Here is a 7162-nt window from a genome sequence, read left to right as displayed (position 1 = left end):
ACACCAGGTCTACCCAGGGCATGCTGCGGACACCAGGTCTACCCACGGCTTGCTGCGGACAACAGGTCTACCCAGGCATGAATCGGGCAACAGGTCTACCAAGCTGCGGACACCAGGTCTACCCAGGGCATGCTGCGGACACCAGGTCTACCCACGGCTTGCTGCGGACAACAGGTCTACCCAGCCATGAATCGGGCAACAGGTCTACCAAGCTCCGGACACCAGGTCTACCCACGGCTTGCTGCGGACACCAGGTCTACCCAGCCATGAAACGGGCAACAGGTCTACCAAGCTGCGGACACCAGGTCTACCCAGCCATGAAACGGGCAACAGGTCTACCAACTCAATGCTGCGGACAACAGGTCTACCCAGCCATGAAACGGGCAACAGGTCTACCAAGCTGCGGACACCAGGTCTACCCACGGCTTGCTGCGGACACCAGGTCTACCCAGCCATGAAACGGGCAACAGGTCTACCAAGCTGCGGACACCAGGTCTACCCAGGGCATGCTGCGGACAACAGGTCTACCCAGCCATGAAACGGGCAACAGGTCTACTCACGGCTTGCTGCGGACAACAGGTCTACCCAGCCATGAAACGGGCAACAGGTCTACCAAGCTGCGGACAACAGGTCTACCCAGGGCATGCTGCGGACACCAGGTCTACCCAGCCATGAAACGGGCAACAGGTCTACTCACGGCTTGCTGCGGACACCAGGTCTACCCAGCCATGAATCGGGCAACAGGTCTACCAAGCTGCGGACAACAGGTCTACCCAGCCATGAAACGGGCAACAGGTCTACCATCTCAATGCTGCGGACACCAGGTCTACCCAGCCATGAAACGGGCAACAGGTCTACCAAGCTGCGGACACCAGGTCTACCCAGGGTATGTAGCGGACACCAGGTCTACCAACTCAATGCTGCGGACAACAGGTCTACCCAGCCATGAAACGGGCAACAGGTCTACCAAGCTGCGGACACCAGGTCTACCCACGGCTTGCTGCGGACACCAGGTCTACCCAGCCATGAAACGGGCAGCAGGTCTACCCACGGCTTGCTGCGGACACCAGGTCTACCCAGCCATGAAACGGGCAACAGGTCTACCAAGCTGCGGACACCAGGTCTACCCAGGGCATGCTGCGGACAACAGGTCTACCCAGCCATGAAACGGGCAACAGGTCTACTCACGGCTTGCTGCGGACACCAGGTCTACCCAGCCATGAAACGGGCAACAGGTCTACCAAGCTGCGGACACCAGGTCTACCCAGGGCATGCTGCGGACACCAGGTCTACCCAGCCATGAAACGGGCAACAGGTCTACTCACGGCTTGCTGCGGACACCAGGTCTACCCAGCCATGAAACGGGCAACAGGTCTACCAAGCTGCGGACACCAGGTCTACCCAGCTATGAAACGGGCAACAGGTCTACCAAGCTGCGGACACCAGGTCTACCCAGGGCATGCTGCGGACACCAGGTCTACCAACTCAATGCTGCGGACAACAGGTCTACCCAGCCATGAATCGGGCAACAGGTCTACCAAGCTGCGGACACCAGGTCTACCCACGGCTTGCTGCGGACAACAGGTCTACCCAGCCATGAAACGGGCAACAGGTCTACCAAGCTGCGGACACCAGGTCTACCCAGGGCATGCTGCGGACACCAGGTCTACCCAGCCATGAAACGGGCAACAGGTCTACCAAGCTGCGGACACCAGGTCTACCCAGGGCATGCTGCGGACACCAGGTCTACCAACTCAATGCTGCGGACAACAGGTCTACCCAGCCATGAAACGGGCAACAGGTCTACCAAGCTGCGGACACCAGGTCTACCCAGGGCATGCTGCGGACACCAGGTCTACCAACTCAATGCTGCGGACACCAGGTCTACCCAGCCATGAATCGGGCAACAGGTCTACCAAGCTGCGGACACCAGGTCTACCCAGGGCATGCTGCGGACACCAGGTCTACCCAGCCATGAATCGGGCAACAGGTCTACTCACGGCTTGCTGCGGACAACAGGTCTACCCAGCCATGAAACGGGCAACAGGTCTACCAAGCTGCGGACACCAGGTCTACCCAGGGCATGCTGCGGACACCAGGTCTACCCACTCAATGCTGCGGACAACAGGTCTACCCAGGCATGAATCGGGCAACAGGTCTACCAAGCTGCGGACACCAGGTCTACCCAGGGCATGCTGCGGACACCAGGTCTACCCACGGCTTGCTGCGGACAACAGGTCTACCCAGGCATGAATCGGGCAACAGGTCTACCAAGCTCCGGACACCAGGTCTACCCACGGCTTGCTGCGGACACCAGGTCTACCCAGCCATGAAACGGGCAACAGGTCTACCAAGCTGCGGACACCAGGTCTACCCAGCCATGAAACGGGCAACAGGTCTACCAACTCAATGCTGCGGACAACAGGTCTACCCAGCCATGAAACGGGCAACAGGTCTACCAAGCTGCGGACACCAGGTCTACCCACGGCTTGCTGCGGACACCAGGTCTACCCAGCCATGAAACGGGCAACAGGTCTACCAAGCTGCGGACACCAGGTCTACCCAGGGCATGCTGCGGACAACAGGTCTACCCAGCCATGAAACGGGCAACAGGTCTACTCACGGCTTGCTGCGGACACCAGGTCTACCCAGCCATGAAACGGGCAACAGGTCTACCAAGCTGCGGACAACAGGTCTACCCAGGGCATGCTGCGGACACCAGGTCTACCCAGCCATGAAACGGGCAACAGGTCTACTCACGGCTTGCTGCGGACACCAGGTCTACCCAGCCATGAATCGGGCAACAGGTCTACCAAGCTGCGGACAACAGGTCTACCCAGCCATGAAACGGGCAACAGGTCTACCATCTCAATGCTGCGGACACCAGGTCTACCCAGCCATGAAACGGGCAACAGGTCTACCAAGCTGCGGACACCAGGTCTACCCAGGGTATGTAGCGGACACCAGGTCTACCAACTCAATGCTGCGGACAACAGGTCTACCCAGCCATGAAACGGGCAACAGGTCTACCAAGCTGCGGACACCAGGTCTACCCACGGCTTGCTGCGGACACCAGGTCTACCCAGCCATGAAACGGGCAGCAGGTCTACCCACGGCTTGCTGCGGACACCAGGTCTACCCAGCCATGAAACGGGCAACAGGTCTACCAAGCTGCGGACACCAGGTCTACCCAGGGCATGCTGCGGACACCAGGTCTACCCAGCCATGAAACGGGCAACAGGTCTACTCACGGCTTGCTGCGGACAACAGGTCTACCCAGCCATGAAACGGGCAACAGGTCTACCAAGCTGCGGACACCAGGTCTACCCAGGGCATGCTGCGGACACCAGGTCTACCCAGCCATGAAACGGGCAACAGGTCTACTCACGGCTTGCTGCGGACACCAGGTCTACCCAGCCATGAAACGGGCAACAGGTCTACCAAGCTGCGGACACCAGGTCTACCCAGCTATGAAACGGGCAACAGGTCTACCAAGCTGCGGACACCAGGTCTACCCAGGGCATGCTGCGGACACCAGGTCTACCCACTCAATGCTGCGGACAACAGGTCTACCCAGGCATGAATCGGGCAACAGGTCTACCAAGCTCCGGACACCAGGTCTACCCACGGCTTGCTGCGGACACCAGGTCTACCCAGCCATGAAACGGGCAACAGGTCTACCAAGCTGCGGACACCAGGTCTACCCAGGTCATGCTGCGGACACCAGGTCTACCCAGCCATGAAACGGGCAACAGGTCTACTCACGGCTTGCTGCGGACACCAGGTCTACCCAGCCATGAAACGGGCAACAGGTCTACCAAGCTGCGGACACCAGGTCTACCCAGGGCATGCTGCGGACACCAGGTCTACCAACTCAATGCTGCGGACAACAGGTCTACCCAGCCATGAAACGGGCAACAGGTCTACCAAGCTGCGGACACCAGGTCTACCCAGGGCATGCTGCGGACACCAGGTCTACCAACTCAATGCTGCGGACAACAGGTCTACCCAGCCATGAATCGGGCAACAGGTCTACCAAGCTGCGGACACCAGGTCTACCCACGGCTTGCTGCGGACACCAGGTCTACCCAGCCATGAAACGGGCAACAGGTCTACCAAGCTGCGGACACCAGGTCTACCCAGGGCATGCTGCGGACACCAGGTCTACCCACGGCTTGCTGCGGACAACAGGTCTACCCACGGCTTGCTGCGGACAACAGGTCTACCCACTCCAAGCTGCGGACACCAGGTCTAACTACTCCATTACGCGGACAACAGGTCTACCCACTCCATGCGGCGGACAACATGTCTACCCGCTCCATGCTGCGGACACCAGGTCTGCCCACGCCGTGATGCGGACCACAGGTCTACCTTCGCCATGCTGCACGCAGCCCGGGTCGCACCGGAGCTAGGTAGACCCGGTCGCCGCGGCCGTCGCAGCGCCCTCGCCCTCGACGGCGGACCCACGCCGCCGGTCCCGGAGGCGGGTAGACCTGGTCGCCGCGGCCACGGCGGCCGCCCATCCCGGAGCCCAGTAGACCTGGCCGCCGCGGGACCGGCCAAGTTTCCCGGAGTCGTGTAGACCTGGTCGTCGCGGCCACGGCCGCCGCCGCTGCGCCTTCGCCGGCGACGGCGGTCCCACGCCACCGGCCCCGGAGCCGCGTCGACCTGGCCGCCGCGGGACGGGCCACGTTTCGCGGATCCGGGTAGACGAGGCATCCTTGTACCATCTCGGAGCCGGGGAAACCCCACAGCCTCTTAACGCTCCGGAGCCCAAGTGCTCCAGCAGCCTTGCCCCGCCCGGCAGAATCGATTTCAAGACCAAGACATATTTTCGACAACATTTTATTTCATCATTTCATTTCATTTCTTTTCATTTCATTTTATTATTTTATTTTATTTCGTTTTGTTTTGTTTTGTTTTGTTTTGTTTTGATTTGATTTGATTTGTTTCATTTCCTCTTTGCCTTTTTTGAATGATTGCCTCTTCTATTTACTCGGAAAGAAAATCTTTTCCGGAAAACAAAACTCTTGCCAAATCTTATTTGTGATCCCTTTGGGCCCACAGCCGAGCTGACGGAGGGCCTGTGCCCGGTTCTCGCCCTGCTGACACACTGACCCCCCCAAACGGCGTCCTCCCTACCCCACGCCTCCTCCCCCGTCCCCCAGAGACCCTACCTACAGAGCCCCCCCCCCCCCACAAAACAGAACCTCACGGGCCGCAGCACAGCCAGGGGAAGCACGTACGTGCAGCGAAACTCGGCCCAAAGCCGCCGCGCCCTGGCACAACTCGCCCTGCCCCTTCCCGCCCCACGGAGGCGGCTGCATCGAGGCGACCGGCGCCGCCGTCGGCAAGCGGGTGGCCGCTTTCGGGCCGGTTCTTCCGCGGAAGGTCTGCAGAGCTCTTGGGGCCTCGGCGCGGGTTTGGGGGGCCGTGAGGGCTCGCTGTCGAGGCGCCCGGGGCCGGCACGAAGCCGCCTGCCCTCTCCCTGTCCCTGCCCCGTCTTCCGCAGCCACCCATTAACGCTGGGGGCGAGCCCGCCCTCCGCCATCAACCTCCCATGCAGCGCTTTCAGACTTTCCCCGCCCCTGCCCATTGTCGGCTGGGGGCGCCCTGCCCCCCGCCGTCAGCCTCCCTGGCAGCGCTTTCAGACTCTCTCGGGCCCCTGCCCATTGTCGGCTGGGGGCGCCCCGCCCCCCGCCCTCAGCCTCCCTGGCAGCGCTTTCAGACTGCCTCGGGCCCTGCCCATTGTCGGTTGGGGGCGCCCCGCCCCCCGCCCTCAGCCTCCCTGGCAGCGCTTTCAGACGGTCTCGTGCCCTGCCCATTGTCGGTTGGGGGCGACCCCGCCCTCCGCCATCAGCCTCCCTGGCAGCGCTTTCAGACTGCCTCGGGCCCTGCCCATTGTCGGTTGGGGGCGACCCCGCCCTCCGCCATCAGCCTCCCTGGCAGCACTTTCAGCCTCTTCCTGCCCCCGCCCACGGTCCCACCGGGCAGTTTACACGGCGGCGGCGGGAGGCTGATGCCGAGGTCGGCAGGCGGAGAGCCTGGTGCACAAGCAGGGATGGCGGCGGGATGATTGGCGCCGTCTGTCCCTGGTCAAAGAAGCTCTCTGTTCAGCTTTCTCGGAGCCTTTTGCTTTGGTGGCGTTCCTTCCTCCTCCGCCCCGGCGCCGCTCAAGCCTGCGGCAGGGCGGCAGCGCGGCGGGTGGGCGGCCGGGGGGAGGGGGGAGGGGGGGGGGAGGGAGGGAGCGCGCGAGCGAGCGAGCGAGCGAGCGCGCTGCAGAAATGAAGCCCGGAGCAGGGCCGCGGTCCATTCGAGCACGGGGAGGGGGCGCGACAACGCTGCCTGCTCCTGTCGGGGAGCGCTTGGGGAAGTGGGGTGCCGGCACCATGACGGCGGAGCGGACAGGGGCCGCGGCTGGGGAAGAGGCCGGCGGAGCTCGCCAGTGGATGCTGGCGCACGGAGCCGGCAGGGACACCTGGGCACGGCTGGGACCGAAAGTCGCCCGCCTTCACGCCCCGCCTTTCGCCGGGGGGAAGAAGACGCGAGAGCAGGGCTGCCTGCTGGGCTGCCAGTGCCCGCGGTCATGCCGGACGTGCAGGCCGACCGCCGAAGGCGTGCTCGCCGCTGCAGAGACGACAAGGGGGCCGCGCGTCCGATGGAAGAGACGGGGCGCCATCGCGCGGCGGCCGGGCTGCAAGGCCGGCCGACGGTAACAGGACTACCACGCCGCGGGCGGCCAGAGACAAAGACCGGCCGAGGGCAACAGGTCTACCCAGCATTATGCCGGCCGGTACCAGGGCCGGCCGAGGGCAACAGGTCTACCCAGCATTAGGCCAGCCGGAAAGACGGCCGGCAGAGGGCAACAGGTCTACCCAGCATTCGGCCGTCAGGTAACACTGCCGGCCGAGGGCAACAGGTCTACCCAGCATTCGGCTGGCCGGTAACACGGCGGGCCGAGGGCAACAGGTCTACCCAGCATTAGGCCGGCCGGTAACACTGCCGGCCGAGGGCAACAGGTCTACCCAGCATTAGGCCGCCACGTCCAAAGGCCGGCCGAGGGCAACAGGTCTACCCAGCATTAGGCCGCCACGTCCAAAGGCCGGCCGAGGGCAACAGGTCTACCCAGCATTCGGCCGCCACGTCCAAAGGCCGGCCGAGG

This window comes from Sturnus vulgaris, unplaced genomic scaffold (assembly GCF_052056855.1).
Source record: "Sturnus vulgaris isolate bStuVul1 unplaced genomic scaffold, bStuVul1.hap1 Scaffold_156, whole genome shotgun sequence".
Taxonomy (NCBI): domain Eukaryota; kingdom Metazoa; phylum Chordata; class Aves; order Passeriformes; family Sturnidae; genus Sturnus; species Sturnus vulgaris.
This window is presented reverse-complemented; position numbering follows the sequence as displayed.